Source organism: Brachyhypopomus gauderio, chromosome 6 (genome assembly GCF_052324685.1).
Source record: "Brachyhypopomus gauderio isolate BG-103 chromosome 6, BGAUD_0.2, whole genome shotgun sequence".
Classification (NCBI taxonomy): domain Eukaryota; kingdom Metazoa; phylum Chordata; class Actinopteri; order Gymnotiformes; family Hypopomidae; genus Brachyhypopomus; species Brachyhypopomus gauderio.
This window is the reverse complement of record NC_135216.1, coordinates 20512550-20529152: the sequence shown is the minus strand read 5'-3', so window position 1 is coordinate 20529152 and position 16603 is coordinate 20512550. Positions and strand designations below refer to the sequence as shown.

Sequence of the window (16603 nt, the reverse complement as noted above, 5' to 3'; positions counted from 1 at the left end):
AAACCTGAAACACAAAGCAACATTAAAATTGGTCAGGTAAATGTTCCTTCCCCTGTTTTTGAGGGGTGTTTCTTTATACTACCACATATCGTTTCGGACAACACTACAAAGAATGTGAGACGCGGGAAGTATAAACGCCTCCGCCGTTCGAGCAGGATTGCGCGAGGTGTGCAGACGCTCACGCTACGTTCACTCACGAAAGTATAAACCTAGCTTTAATACAATGAATCTGGCCAAACACCTGAAAGCACGCAGATTTGTACAAAACACAAAGAGGTTGGTGATTATTCCCATTTTTAGTATTATAGCATACAACATTGTGTCCGATTATGGTATCCTAGCAAATGTTTGTCATATTCTTGGTTTAAGAGCCGTAAGTGCGACACCATACAGGGAGAAAAAAAAGTGATTGTACTACAACGGATCAATCATCTATGAATACTGAACTCTACTCTAATACTGAAGTTAAAGTTACTTAAAGTTGTTTAAAGTATACTTAAAATACACTTTTTGCACTAGCCTTTTTTGTCTTCTAAATGTGAATTCCAGAGTGCACTACTATTATTTATGGTAATTTATATTAATGTGCAATTATTTATTTTTCTGTTTTAATGTGGACTACACCTTTTATTTATTTGACATTTGTGAAACAAAATACAATATTCATTTGTTTGTTTATAAAAATAAATAAAAAGGCTTTAAAACGGAAATGAGCACAGTATCTGACTTTGGTATCGAAAATGGTATCGAATTTCAATATTTGTTAAAGTATCGTATCGAAGTTGTAATTCTTAGTATCGTGACAACACTAATGTTGGCAGTGTCTCTTGTTAAAACACTTCAACTAAACAATTAGTGTACTGCCCAATCCACTATAAAATTGCATTGGCATTCTTGCTCCTATTTTAAATTGTGAACCAATCATGCATAGAAGCTTGCAGATGCAGCATTTGTAAAACCATAAAACTATTTTACATGGACATGTGTTGACACACACACACACACACACACACACACATACAGGTATACAGTGTTTATGAGGACAGCATGCAACCACCATGGTTTAGGAGGACACTGCTTTCCTCATACCCTATCAATGAAATATATATGTCAAATAATTCAGTTTGGATCCATTAAGATACATCCCACTTAAAATTTTGTTTGTGGATAATAAAATCATGTGAACTGAGCATCTGACTTTTTACAGGTTTGAGGGGACACAACAAAACATGGTTTGCAGGGGCACACATGTTTACTAGGACTGTTTACATAAAACACACAAACACAAACTTGAAGGTGGATTACCAGGACAACATGGTTTACTAGGACTGTTTATATAAAATACACAAACACAAACCTGAAGGTGGATTACAAGGTCATATATGGTTTACTAGGACTGTACTATGGAATCATTCTTTTTAATCAAAAGTATGTTGATAATACAAGTAAAAATCTTGTCAATAAATTATTTACTTATTTATTTGTTACTTATAAATTCCTATACCATATTTTAATGTTCTTTTTAAGTCTCCCCTTTGTATCGCAATTAATAAAATTACTTAATATCATAAGTAACTTAATAAAAAAATAAAATAAAATCCATGCATTAAAATATTGTTTATCTCAACTATTTGAAACACATGGAAAAACATTTTATATTTGAGAAAACATTTATTTGTGAACAGATTTACATGTAAAAGTTCATGAGAGTGTATTACAAAGTCAGTTTTTACAATTTCAATATTTTACTTTTAGCCCTGCAGCACTTAAAACATTGATTCCTTAATACATATGAATACTTTTACCCTGGCTTACAAATCTTTTAAAAATTCTTTAAAAACATCTTCAAAAAATCTTAAAAATCTTAAAAAAAATTTAATTATACAGTGCTATAAAACATTTAAAAATGCCATCTAGCATGCAACATAAAAAAAAAATGTATGACAGCATACCAGAACGTAATGCCAATACAACAACTAACTTGAAATACTAACCTGGAAATAAACAAAACAGAAAAACACTTCGACAGTGGCTCCCTAACTGTATATCAGTATAACTCAAGGCTCCAGTTTAAGAACACTAAGTATGACTTCTCGAGAACCCTTACAAAAGAAGACTCCAAATATCAAGTACAAGCTCACTAGGCCCTTCCAAGAACCTACAGAACATTACATTTACTATATACAATACAATCACAACAACTATAAAAGTCTGCTATCAGTATAACTCAAGGCTCCAGTTTAAGAACCACTAAGTATGACTTCTCGAGAGCCCTTACAAAAGAAAAGACTCCAAATGTCAAGTACAAGCTCATAAGGCCCTTCCAAGAACCTACAGAACATTACATTTACTAGATACAGTGGGGAAAATAAGTATTTAGTCAGTCACCAATTGTGCAAGTTCTCCCACTTAAAAAGATGAGAGGCCTGTAATTGACATCATAGGTAGACCTCAGCTATGAGAGACAAAATGTAAAAAAAATTGAGAAAATCATTTTGTCTGACTTTTAAAGAATTTATTTGCAAATAATGGTGGAAAATAAGTATTTGATCACCTACAAACAAGCAAGATTTCTGTCTGTCACAGACCTGTAACTTCTTTTTTAAGAGGCTCCTCTTTCCCCCACTCATTACCTGTATTAATGGCACCTGTTTGAAGTCGTTAACAGTATAAAAGACACCTGCCCACAACCTCAAACAGTCACACTCCAAACTCCACTATGGTGAAGACGAAAGAGCTGTCGGAGGACACCAGAAACCGAATTGTAGACCTGCACCAGGCTGGGAAGACTGAATCTGCAATAGGCAAGCAGCTTGGTGTGAAGAAATCTACTGTGGGAGCAATAATCAGAAAATGGAAGACCTACAAGACCACTACTAATCTCCCTCGATCTGGGGCTCCACGCAAGATCTCAGCCCGTGGGGTCAAAATGATCACAAGAACGGTAAGGAAAAATCCCAGAACCACAAGGGGGGATCTAGTGAATGACCTGCAGAAAGCTTGGACCAACGTTACAAAGGCTACCATCAGCAACACACTACGACGCCAGGGACTCAGATCTTGCAGTGCTAGATGTGTCCCCCTGCTTAAGCCAGTTCCTATCCAGGCACGTCTGAAGTTTGCTAGAGAGCATTTGGATGTTCCAGAAGAGTATTGGGAGAATGTCATATGGTCAGATGAAACCAAAGTAGAACTATTTGGTAAAAACACAACTCGTCGTGTTTGGAGGACAGTGAATGCTGAGTTGCATCCAAAGAACACCATACCAACTGTCAAGCATGGGGGTGGCAACATCATGCTTTGGGGCTGTTTCTCTGCAAAGGGACGACTGGTCCGTGTACATGAAAGAATGAATGGGGCCATGTATTGTGAGATTTTGGGTCCAAACCTCCTTCCATCAGCAAGGGCAATGAAGATGAAACGTGGCTGGGTCTTTCAGCATGACAATGATCCCAAGCACACTGCCAGGGCAACAAAGGAGTGGCTTCGTAAGAAACATTTCAAAGTCCTGGAGTGGCCTAGCCAGTCTCCCGATCTCAACCCCATCGAAAACCTTTAGAGGGAGTTAAAAGTCTGTGTTGCCCGCCGACAGCCCCAAAACATCACTGCTCTAGAGGAGATCTGCATGGAGGAATGGGCCAACATACCAGCAACAGTGTGTGCCAACCTTGTGAAGACTTACAGAAAACGTTTGACCTCTGTCATTGCCAACAGAGGATATACAACAAAGTATTGAGATGAACTTTTGTTATTGACCAAATACTTATTTTCCACCATTATTTGCAAATAAATTCTTTAAAAGTCAGACAAAATGATTTTCTCAATTTTTTTTCCACATTTTGTCTCTCATAGTTGAGGTCTACCTATGATGTCAATTACCAGCCTCTCTCATCTTTTTAAGTGGGAGAACTTGCACAATTGGTGACTGACTAAATACTTATTTTCCCCACTGTACAATATAAATCACAACTATAAAAGTCTGCTATCAGTATAACTCAAGGCTCCAGTTTAAGAACCACTAAGTATGACTTCTTGAGAGCCCTTACAAAAGAAAAGACTCCAAATGTCAAGTACAAGCTTATAAGGCCCTTCCAAGAACCTACAGAACATTACAAGCCAGGCATGAAAATGGGTCAGGGGTTAAAAAGGTGAGAAGACCGGGGGGCGGGGCATGTGACGTCACTGGGATACGGCAACGGGGCGTTGACATGTGACGTCATGGGGATACGGCGACAGGGGGGTGGCTGGTGGTGTATGGGGGTACAGCGACAGGTGATGCCAAATATTACGGAGCCCGTAAGGTGACATCATGTAAAAAATATAATAACGCGTGGCCACGACTTACTAACGCGTGCGAACGAGATAATTAACGCGTGCGAACAAGATAATTAAGTATTACTTTATATAAAGCCAGATTTACCTTCCTTGGGCAGTCAGTTCGCGAACATCCCTGGGATCTGCTTGCTTTGCTGTGAAAAAATAAACTTTGTTGCCGCGTGTGAAAGGCGACATTAGTATCTCGTTTCCACGCGTTAATAAGTCGTGGCCACGCGTTATTATTTTTTTACATGATGTCACCTTACGGGCTCCGTAAAATATAGTGAAATCCATAAAAAAAAATTTTTTTTGACTGTCTTGGATTCAATGTATGGAGCCAGATCGTAAACGCGAGAAGCCGCTTTCGCCATTCCAGATGGCTCAGTCAAAACCATTACATCTTAATGAACCAATAAATACAACAGCGGCGAAAATGAGTGTAAAAATACCAGGGTTCACGTGTTTTTATTTTCTAACATGGGCTAAAGCACAGGGCAGACTCAAACGACAAGAGTTTACAACTTCATCTTCAACCTTTTCAGCCCTGGTGCGAATGTTATCACACGTCCCTGGATTCACCAGTTACAACTACAGACACATTAGAAAAAAATCTTGTTTCTTATTTTATGTCACCGTTAACTACACGGGGTTGACGCGAACTTAATGGCTTATCTATCTACCTATTTATCACAAGAGCTTGTGTAGCTCTGACAGTGTTCAACGCTGTAGCGAACGGCAGTAACTGTTTTACCGCAAATTATGAAAACGATTGAAACCATTAATAACCCAATTAAATCCACTGGTAAATGTACGATCTGGTAAATGTAGTGGTAAATGTATGATGTGGTAAATGTAGTGGTAAATGTTCGCTCTTCTGTCTTGTCCCCGGTGTAGCACTAGGTCCTGCTTCTCGTCCCGCTTAGCAGTAAATTAATAACATGAATGAAGAATGTTCGTATGATTGAAACGCTATTTGGCCTCTATGAAGGTTCTGGGCGGAAACTGCTGGCCACGGTGTCATTGAAATTGCCGATTTCGGAAGTGCTCTGTTTGCTTATTAAGTCAATATGATAATTAAAATATATACATATAATCTCCTGACCCCCCCCCCCCCCAACAAAAAACTCATCGGATCTACACGATTCACGTAGGTCACCCTTTTCAACTTCAAAACGGCGAATTTCGCCGAAAGGTGACAGATTTTCATGCCTGCAAGCTCATATGGTCCTCTTTAAAGCAAACTACAAACTCAGAACGCCCTATTTAAAAATGGGGGTGTAAAAACTCATAAGGTCCTATAAATGAAAAGAACCTACAATGCATAGCGATGTACATACTCATAAAGCCTTATTAAAGGCACCTACAGCAGATAGTGAGTTATTTAAGGGTAGCATGCTTGTAATATAATCCCTTGTTACGTACAAAATCTCTAATATTTTGAACTGTCTGTGTCTCCAGAATTGGGTGTTCTGCCTTTCTGCAAGCGTCACATTCTATTAAAGAAGCTAACTTCCCATTCCTGATGTGCCGCCCAAAATGTGTCATGACGGCTTTGACTTCCGTGGTGGTCCAAGGCTTCTTTGTGTAGGCCCTTTTCCTTTTTCTGATGAGCTCTATTATAAATAATTAATACAGTTTAATAGCATTTTTAAACAGTCATTAAGAAATAAACATGCACAAAAATAGAGTGAACATCAAAAATCCTACCATTATTGCCAGCAACAGAAGTCTCAGTAGTGCCTGCACCAACAGTACATTTCAGAAATCGTTTTTGCAATAGTTTGATAACGTGCACAATTCTAAACATATGTAGAGCTATAATCCATCCTTGTACTACAGCCCTCAAAACATTAATTCCTTAATACATATGAATACTTGAACATAACAAAAGAACTGACTGTTTTGATGGCACAGCATTACAAGTATAGGACATATTTTATTGTATTATAATTTAGCAATAAACATTGGAAAACTTTAAAGTTTCTTTTAGGAATATTATCTTATGGAGCAGGACTGAAGGGAACGTTGTTGTGTAGCCTGGTGAAGGCCTCTGGCTTTGGGAAGGTTTCTGGCTTGGAGAACCTGACAGATACCTTTAGATTGAGGAGCCCAGTGGAGCCCTTTGACTTAAGAATCACAGCAAAGGCCTCACACTGAAAATGGCAGAGGAAGCTGGCAGTTTGGGAAAGCAGCTGTGGTATGTTGGAGGTATCTAGCATGTGTAGCTCAGTAGGGGCCTCTGACTTGAGAAGCTTGCACTGTGACGAACGTGACTTGTATGGCTGGTGGCTTGTGGATCAGTGATGACAAAGACACTACAGCAGAGGTCTCAGACCTAGGAATTGGAAGCCCAATGGAAGATTGGTGAAACTTGGAGGGTCCTGTGGCTTGGGAGTAGTGGTGGAGGCTAGTTGCTTCTGAGCCTGTTTGACATGAGGTGAAGACCCTGGGCAGCGATAGATTAAGAGGTGACTTTTTCAGTCAGGGAGCGCCTGGCTTGAGGAGCCTAGAGGTGTCTTTTAGCTTTTGGTGTATCTGAGGCCTAGAGCTTCGGGAGTCTGGTAGGGGACTCTGGCTTGGGGAACCTAGTGGGGCACCTGGTTTGGGAATACAGTGTTGCTTAAGGAGCCCAACCATGGCCTGAGAGTACCTGAAGTCCCAGAACAGCCACAGGCTGATTAATGTTAGAATTAATCAAAGTGGTGATGTCCTCCATTTTGAAGGGAAACAGAAGCAACAACAATGTCAACTGCAGGTAAGGAGACTTCAGGCCTGGTCTTCTGACTAGTAAACCCTTGTTCCAAGCTCTAGGAAGTCCGGTGAAAGCTTGGAAAGTTCAGTGGAGGGCTCTAGTTTCTGGATGCCTCAGTAGAGGCCTGTGACGCAACGTAAAAACAGGGAAACAGGAACACTACATGTTCTCTACTAAATGCAAGACAGAGGCCAGTTCCTCAGCCAGAGGAACATGCACATACTGCTGATGTGATGGACCAGAGATGGGACAAGACAGATTCAGAAACAGGAGGTTGAAGACCCACTGAGCAGGAAGCAGGGAAGCTGGCTGAGTCAAAGATCTGTTGATTAAGTTGCTAGGACTGGAATAAGCCCCAGATCAGCCAGACAAATCACATAGGCATTTAACAGCAGAGAATAGAATGTCATCTCAGAACACACTACAGAACTCTCTGCTGGACTCCAGCAGAACCAGGGTGCAGATGATGTCCAAGAAGAATAAGAGTGTCTTCAGTAGACAAAGAAGCATCGGGACATAACTATTGATCTCTATTATTTAATTTTTGTCTTTTTGTTCTAACAGCCCTTCTGTTTCAGGACTCAAGTATTTAGTGTATTGGTATTTGTTCATGATTCTGTATGTGTACATTTAGTTATGGTTTAAAGGGACATGATTTATGTTTCAGGCCTCAATTATTTAGTGTATTGGTATTTGTTCATGATTCTGTATGTGTACATTTAGTTATGGTTTAAAGGGACATGATTTCTATTTCAGGACTCAAGTATTTAGTGTAAGATAAGATAAGATAAGTTAGTCCTTTATTGATCCCGCAGCGGGGAAATTTGCAATATTACAGCAGCAGAGAGGGAGGGACAAGGAGAGGGAGTCAAAAGACAATATATAAGGCAGATAATAATTTAAATAAAAAAAAAACAAAAACAAAAAATGTATGTATACTGGTTACAGAAAATATGCTATTAAAAATGTAGTAATCTTATGTAAGGTGTTATTGCACATTGAAGTAGTAGCTATTGCACATTGGTATTTGGTATTTGATATTGGTATTTGTTCATGATTCTGTATGTGTACATTTAGTTATGGTTTAAAGGGACATTATTTCTATATCGGGTCATGTATTTAGTGTCTTGCTGTTTGATTATGTCTGCCATCTTTGTACATTTATATATGGTTCACAGGGGATGATAGTAGCTATATCATGACAAGTATTTAGTGTCTTGGTATTTGTCCTCAATTCTGTATATGTGTACATTTAGTTATGGTTTAAAGGGACATGATTTCTGTTTCAGGCCTCAGTTATTTAGTGTATTGGTATTTGTTCATGATTCTGTATGTGTACATTTAGTTATGGTTTAAAGGGACATGATTTCTGTTTCAGGACTCAAGTATTTAGTGTATTGGTATTTGTTCATGATTCTGTATGTGTACATTTAGTTATGGTTTAAAGGGACATGATTTCTATATCGGGTCATGTATTTAGTGTCTTGGTATTTGTCCTTAATTGTGTATATGTGTACATTTAGTTATGGTTTAAAGGGACATGATTTCTATTTCAGGACTCAAGTATTTAGTGTAAGATAAGATAAGATAAGATAGTCCTTTATTGATCCCGCAGCGGGGAAATTTGCAATATTACAGCAGCAGAGAGGGAGGGACAAGGAGAGGGAGTCAAAAGACAATATATAATTCTCCTCAATTCTGTATATGTGTACATTTCGTTATGGTTTAAAGGGACATGATTTCTGTTTCAGGACTCATGTATTTAGTGTATTGGTATTTGTTCCTGATTCTCTATAATATGTGTACATTTAGTTATGGTTTAAAGGGACATGATTAGGTTTATCATTACTGTGACGGGCGAGGGAAGTGTAAAAATATGGAAGCAATCATGCCAGTCTCAGGAATTAGTCTTGGCTCAAGTCTCCCTTGAGCCAAGGGGCCGGATCACCGTGACACAGAGCATACTAGCAATGGTATTAATTTAATACCATCATCCCGTGTGAACCATATATAAATGTACAAAGATGTCAGTCATAACCAACAGCAAGACACTAAATACATGACCCGATATAGAAATCATGTCCTTTTAAACCATAACTAAATGTACACATACAGAATCATGAACAAATACCAATACACTAAATAATTGAGGCCTGAAACAGAAATCATGTCCCTTTAAACCATAACTAAATGTACACATATACAGAATTAGGACAAATACCAAGACACTAAATAGTTGTCACGATATAGCTACTATCATCCCCTGTCAACCATATATAAATGTACAAAGATGTCAGTCATAACCAACAGCAAGACACTAAATACATGACCCGATATAGAAATCATGTCCTTTTAAACCATAACTAAATGTACACATACAGAATCATGAACAAATACCAATACACTAAATAATTGAGGCCTGAAACAGAAATCATGTCCCTTTAAACCATAACTAAATGTACACATATACAGAATTAGGACAAATACCAAGACACTAAATAGTTGTCACGATATAGCTACTATCATCCCCTGTCAACCATATATAAATGTACAAAGATGTCAGTCATAACCAACAGCAAGACACTAAATACATGACCCGATATAGAAATCATGTCCTTTTAAACCATAACTAAATGTACACATACAGAATCATGAACAAATACCAATACACTAAATAATTGAGGCCTGAAACAGAAATCATGTCCCTTTAAACCATAACTAAATGTACACATACAGAATCATGAACAAATACCAATACACTAAATAATTGAGGCCTGAAACAGAAATCATGTCCCTTTAAACCATAACTAAATGTACACATACAGAATCATGAACAAATACCAATACACTAAATAACTGAGGCCTGAAACAGAAATCATGTCCCTTTAAACCATAACTAAATGTACACATATACAGAATTAAGGACAAATACCAAGACACTAAATAGTTGTCACGATATAGCTACTATCATCCCCTGTCAACCATATATAAATGTACAAAGATGTCAGTCATAACCAACAGCAAGACACTAAATACATGACCCGATATAGAAATCATGTCCTTTTAAACCATAACTAAATGTACACATACAGAATCATGAACAAATACCAATACACTAAATAATTGAGGCCTGAAACAGAAATCGTGTCCCTTTAAACCATAACTAAATGTACACATACAGAATCATGAACAAATACCAATACACTAAATAATTGAGGCCTGAAACAGAAATCATGTCCCTTTAAACCATAACTAAATGTACACATATACACAATTAAGGACAAATACCAAGACACTAAATAGTTGTCACGATATAGCTACTATCATCCCCTGTGAACCATATATAAATGCACAAAGATGTCAGTCATAACCAACAGCAAGACACTAAATACTTGAGTCCTGAAATAGAAATCATGTCCCTTTAAACCATAACTAAATGTACACATACAGAATCATGAACAAATACCAATACACTAAATAACTGAGGCCTGAAACAGAAATCATGTCCCTTTAAACCATAACTAAATGTACACATATACAGAATTAAGGACAAATACCAAGACACTAAATAGTTGTCACGATATAGCTACTATCATCCCCCGTGAACCATATATAAATGTACAAAGATGTCAGTCATAACCAACAGCAAGACACTAAATACTTGAGTCCTGAAATAGAAATCATGTCCCTTTAAACCATAACTAAATGTACACATACAGAATCATGAACAAATACCAATACACTAAATACTTGAGTCCTGAAACATAAATCATGTCCCTTTAAACCATAACTAAATGTACACATACAGAATCATGAACAAATACCAATACACTAAATAACTGAGGCCTGAAACAGAAATCATGTCCCTTTAAACCATAACTAAATGTACACATATACAGAATTAAGGACAAATACCAAGACACTAAATAGTTGTCACGATATAGCTACTATCATCCCCTGTGAACCATATATAAATGTACAAAGATGTCAGTCATAACCAACAGCAAGACACTAAATACATGACCCGATATAGAAATCATGTCCCTTTAAACCATAACTAAATGTACACATACAGAATCATGAACAAATACCAATACACCTAATAATTGAGGCCTGAAACATAAATCATGTCCCTTTAAACCATAACTAAATGTACACATATACAGAATTAAGGACAAATACCAAGATAGATAGATAGATAGATAGATAGATAGATAGATAGATAGATAGATAGATAGATAGATAGATAGATAGATAGATAGATAGATAGATAGATAGATAGATAGATAGATAGATAGATAGATAGATAGATAGATAGATAGATAGATTTTTTTCTTTTCAGTTAGGGGTATGTTCAGTTAGTATGAGCTGCCGTGGGTGTGTTCTTCAGAGTCATGATAGAAGCAGAAACACAAATGCTTCTATCAAATGCTTCTAACACATAGATATAGATAGATAGATAGATAGATAGATAGATAGATAGATAGATAGATAGATAGATAGATAGATTTTTTTTCTTTTTAGTTAGGGGTATGTTCAGTTAGTATGAGCTGCCGTGGGTGTGTTCTTCAGAGTCATGATAGAAGCAGAAACACAAATGCTTCTAACACATAGATATAGATAGATAGATAGATAGATAGATAGATAGATAGATAGATAGATAGATAGATAGATAGATAGATAGATTTTTTTCTTTTCAGTTAGGGGTATGTTCAGTTAGTATGAGCTGCCGTGGGTGTGTTCTTCAGTCATGATAGAAGCAGAAACACAAATGCTTCTATCAAATGCTTCTAACACATAGATATAGATAGATAGATAGATAGATAGATAGATAGATAGATAGATAGATAGATAGATAGATAGATAGATAGATAGATTTTTTTTCTTTTTAGTTAGGGGTATGTTCAGTTAGTATGAGCTGCCGTGGGTGTGTTCTTCAGAGTCATGATAGAAGCAGAAACACAAATGCTTCTAACACATAGATAGATAGATAGATAGATAGATAGATAGATAGATAGATAGATAGATAGATTTTTTCTTTTCAGTTAGGGGTATGTTCAGTTAGTATGAGCTGCCGTGGGTGTGTTCTTCAGAGTCATGATAGAAGCAGAAACAGTGCTTTGATGCTTCTACATGAGAAAATATGCTGTACGTGATGTTTTAGAAAGCAAATTAGCAACGCGATCATAATGCTAATTTCCGCTAGCGACCTTATGGGATTTCCAATATAACATTAGCATCAAGCTAATTGTGCCATATAATTTCTTAGCTATTCACACCAGCACAGTACAAAACACAATATAGAATGAGTAGCTCTAGCCTGCTGTTTAGATCACAAACATTTATGAGTGCTTTGATGCTTCTACATGAGAAAATATGCTGTACGTGATGTTTTAGAAAGCAAATTAGCAACGCGATTATAATGCTAATTTCCGCTAGCGACCCTATGGGATTTCCAATATAACATTAGCTACATGGAGGCGTAGAGGCCCGTTCTCTCCTTTAACAAGTCAGCGACAGACCACAACGCCACACGCACAGCGATGATCACAGCTGCTTATGAGAGTGCGCGTTTATCTGTCACCGTACCTGTTTTATGATTTTAATTGTTTTGAATGAATGCTTGTTTTGTCATCGTAAACATATATTAAACGTCAGACGTCATGTGGATGGCCCAATATGACAAATATGTGTATTTCCCACATCTTTTACATTTATTTGTGCCATAAAATTTATATTAATTTTATGAAATATAGGAAATAATACAAACAAATTACTTACTTTTAAATTCTGTGATCCTGCCCCTCCGTGAAGATCCTGCCTCTGTGACAATCCTCCTCTTTCACGGGAAAAAATGATGCCTTCGTTCCGCGAGGAAATTGGTTACATTGTTTCGCGGGAAATGTTGTAAAAATTCCCGCCAAATTGTGTAATACTTCTATACCATTCATTGGTTTCAGAGGACATCATTGTAACACACATACACATTGTGGTATAAAAGGACATTTTTTGGAAACTCCAAAAATCTCTTGGGGATTCTTAATCCTGTAAAGCGCTTTGTGACAACATATGTTGTGAAAAGTGCTATACAAATATATTTGATTTGATTTGATTTGATTTATTTAAGTCAGAAAACAACATTCATGCTCTCGGAATTACAAGGACACTTGGGATGTCCTTGTATACCTGGGTGTCCTTGTAATGCTGGTCAGTAACCTTGTTTTTAGTCTTTGTAAACCATATACACACACACACACACACACACACACACACACACACACACACACACACACACACACACACACACACACACACACACACACACACACCCCTCTGGTCATTTTCATTTTTTCTCATTAGTACAGCTGTGAAAATGCTGTGTGAACATACTGCTTCCAAAGATTCTACTGCTCTTTGTAAATTTAACAGGCTGTTTCCATGGAATCATGCAGTGCTCTTTCAATCAGAATATATCTAATGTGTAAAACACATCTACAGTCATGGCCAAAAGTTTTGAGAATGACACAAATATATTTTCACATGATCTGCTGTCCTTTGGTTTTTATGTGTGTTTGTTAGATGTTTTTATCACATACAGAAATATAATTGCAATCATATTATGAGTAACAAAAGCTTTTATTGACAGTTAGAATGAGTTAATGCAGCAAGTCAATATTTGCAGTGTTGACCCTTCTTCTTCAGAACCTCTGCAATTCTCCATGGCATGCTCTCAATCAACTTCTGGACCAAATCCTGACTGATAGCAGTCCATTCTTGCACAATCAATGCTTGCATTTTGTCAGAATGTGTAGGTTTTTGTTTGTCCACCCGTATCTTGATGATTGACCACAAGTTCTCAATGGGATTAAGATCTGGGGAGTTTCCAGGCCATGGACCCAAAATCTCTACGTTTTGTTCCCTGAGCCATTTAGGGTAACCCCCATTAAGCTCACGTACCCATTAAGCACACTTGCAACTTTGAACACAAATTATTTTAATACAAAAAAGTTATTATCCTGCTTGATAACTAAATCAAGACATGTAGTTGTTTTTTAAAATATCCCATGCAATTTAAAGCCAATCATACAGCTACATATTTTAACATCATCCTGTCAGTGTTCCCTCTTCCTGGCAGCCATTTTAAAAGCCACATGAAAACATTGATCTGGAGAGACCCCTCAGATTTTGAAAATTTTAATATACAGCAAATTTTAATTTGGTTAAGCATCACCAATTTTTTACAAATTTAAGAGATTAATAGTTTTAACACAACCTAGCACAAGTTGGAACTTGGATGTAAGAGAAAGTTACAGTTAATTCAAAATACAGTTTTACAGCATTTTAGCAAATGCTGCAATTCCTTGTTAGCATGCTAGTCATATGAGATTGCTGCAGACACCAATATAGTAAATCACACATGATAATTTCTTGTGTTTTACTATTTAGCACATCATTTATTTCCAAATGGATGAGAAATAATATTTGTAGATTGCAGGGTTTTTTAAAGATTTTGTATAATTTATACATGAGCTTAAAGGGTACAGCAGCATAAAAACTGGAGTGCATCAGTGTGAGCACATCGGAGAAAAGCTTAAGTATAAACATATAATCAGTATTTCTTGCTTCACTTCAAACAGTATATGATTATATACATGGTAAAGATCATTTTGTGACAAAATACTGATGTTAAAATAAAGTCCATTATATTTTAAATGCGAAAGTATTGCTGTCCCCATTAAGCTCAGGGTGCTCCCTTTAAGCTCACTTACATAGACTGCCTATGGGAATAGTTCATTTATGGTCTAAAAACAATCACTGTCAGTTTTCTGTGTAAATTATGGTAAAATAATTAGCAATATCTTATTTTTACAGAGTTAAGATGACAAAACCAAGACAAAACTATGTTTTTGTGTGTTGGCTTGTATCTTTTAGGGCATCTGGTTATGGTTACATGAATTTTAATAAAAAATATTTCATTCACTATCACTTTCCTCTCATATTATTATTGTGGTTTTCCAGAACATAATCATGTCACTTTTGCATATGTTTTCAGTGAGATCAAACAACTTTCCATGTCTAAACTCAATTTAAAATACAAAATAATTGAAATTATTTACATTAACAATAATTTTAAATGTAAAATATTCTTGTGAGCTTAATTGGAACAGGGGTGTGCTTAAAGGGTACATAATGTACCCATTAAGCACACCTCAGACTTTTGACTTTTAAACTTTAATAACTTTATTATAAATTGTAAAACTACTAACATTAACATTGTTACATCAGAGATTAATCTTTCCTGCTAAACAGAATGACTTTTGCTTTAAATATGTCAAATTTTAGACTTGGGTGAGCTTAATGGGGGCGTTTACCCTAGTTATCACCTTTGCTTTATGGCAAGGTGCTCCATCATGCTGGAAAAGGCATTGTTGATCACCAAACTGCTCTTGAATGGTTGGGAGAAGTTGCTCTCGGAGGACATTCTGGTATCATTCTTTATTCATGGCTGTGTTTTTAGGCAAGACTGTGAGAGAGCCGATTCCCTTGGCTGAGAAGCAACCCCACACATGAATAGTTTCAGGATGCTTTACAATTGGCATGAGACAAAACTGGTGGTAGCGCTCACCTCGTCTTCCCCGAACAAGCTGTTTTCCAGATGTTCCAAACAATCGGAAAGGGGATTCATCAGAGAAAATGACTTTACCCCAGTCCTCAGCAGTCCACTCTCTGTACCTTTTGCAGAATATTAGTCTGTCCCTGATGTTTTTTTCTGGAGAGAAGTGGCTTCTTTGCTGCCCTCCTTGAGACCAGGCCTTGCTCCAAGAGTCTCCGCCTCACAGTGCGTGCAGATGTACTCACACCTGCCTGCTGCCGTTCCTGAGTAAGCTCTGCACTGCTGGTAGCCCGATCCCGCAGCTGAAGCACTTTTAAGAGACGGTCTTGGTGCTTGCTGGTCTTTCTTGGGTGCCCTGGAGCTTTTTTGGCAACAAAGGAACCTCTCTCCTTGAAGTTCTTTATGATGCAATAGATTGTTGACCAAGGTGCAATCTTTCTAGTTCATTTTCTAGGCAAATATTGACTTTGCAATTAATTGCTGTTAAGCTGATCACTCTTTATAACATTCTGGAGTATATGCAAATTGCCATTATAAAAACTGAAGCAGTAGACTTTGTAAAAATTAATATTTGTATCATTCTCAAAACATTTGGCCATGACTGTACCAGCTGCTTTTAATGCGTTAAACATCAACCAAACATATTTAACAAATATATTGTCATTATGGGTGCTTTTTGAAGCGTCAATTTTTACTGCATGATTCCTGAAATATTTAGGCTACAATAATCTTTAACTGGACATAGTTACAGTTCTATATATTAAAATCTTCTTTAAAACACATTTATTTTTCATGGCCTTTACTTATAGTTAAGTAGACTTTTTGCTGATAACTCTGATTTGTTTTATATTTTATTTTATTTATTCTAATATGTTTTTTTATTTGTAGTTTTATTTATTATATTTTCTATGTCATTGAAC

At 36.8% G+C, this 16603-nt stretch overlaps 1 protein-coding gene and 1 long non-coding RNA gene across 3 annotated transcripts in view; one reads left to right on the top strand and one right to left on the bottom strand.

Moving 5' to 3' along the window:
- The window catches only part of hsd17b8 (hydroxysteroid (17-beta) dehydrogenase 8), a 42894-nt gene that overhangs the window by 2452 nt on the left and 23839 nt on the right, over positions 1-16603 (top strand). The gene's annotated exons all lie outside the window — the stretch shown is intronic.
- Positions 5777-13395, bottom strand: LOC143517248 (uncharacterized). The gene is made up of 3 exons (XR_013131908.1): positions 12851-13395; positions 6025-6057; positions 5777-5930 (listed from the first exon to the last, which is right to left on the bottom strand). It is a non-coding gene; the product is annotated as an uncharacterized LOC143517248 (long non-coding RNA).